Below are 301 nucleotides of genomic sequence, written 5' to 3' on the forward strand. Positions count from 1 at the left end.
ATTCCCCCCTCCCTTCTCTTCCCTTCTGTAAGTGCGTCCGTTTGTTTCACATAATCATAACGGTCACACACCCGCGATCAGTGTCGGCGCAGGAGCGAACAAGTGAACAGCGGAGCCTGACGGAGCGCTGATTACACACTGCTTTATTCGTGGGCTTTGTGACGCCAGGTGGCCCGTGTAACCGCTACGGGCGGGACACTAACACGCGGGAGCTGTTCCCCCCCCTAACCCACCTTCCCCCGCCCGCTTTTTCGCTCCTACTTCTTTCCCATTTTCACATATCCTGTTTTCATCCTGCTTT

This window comes from Penaeus monodon, chromosome 27, assembly GCF_015228065.2.
Source record: "Penaeus monodon isolate SGIC_2016 chromosome 27, NSTDA_Pmon_1, whole genome shotgun sequence".
Classification (NCBI taxonomy): Eukaryota; Metazoa; Arthropoda; class Malacostraca; order Decapoda; family Penaeidae; genus Penaeus; species Penaeus monodon.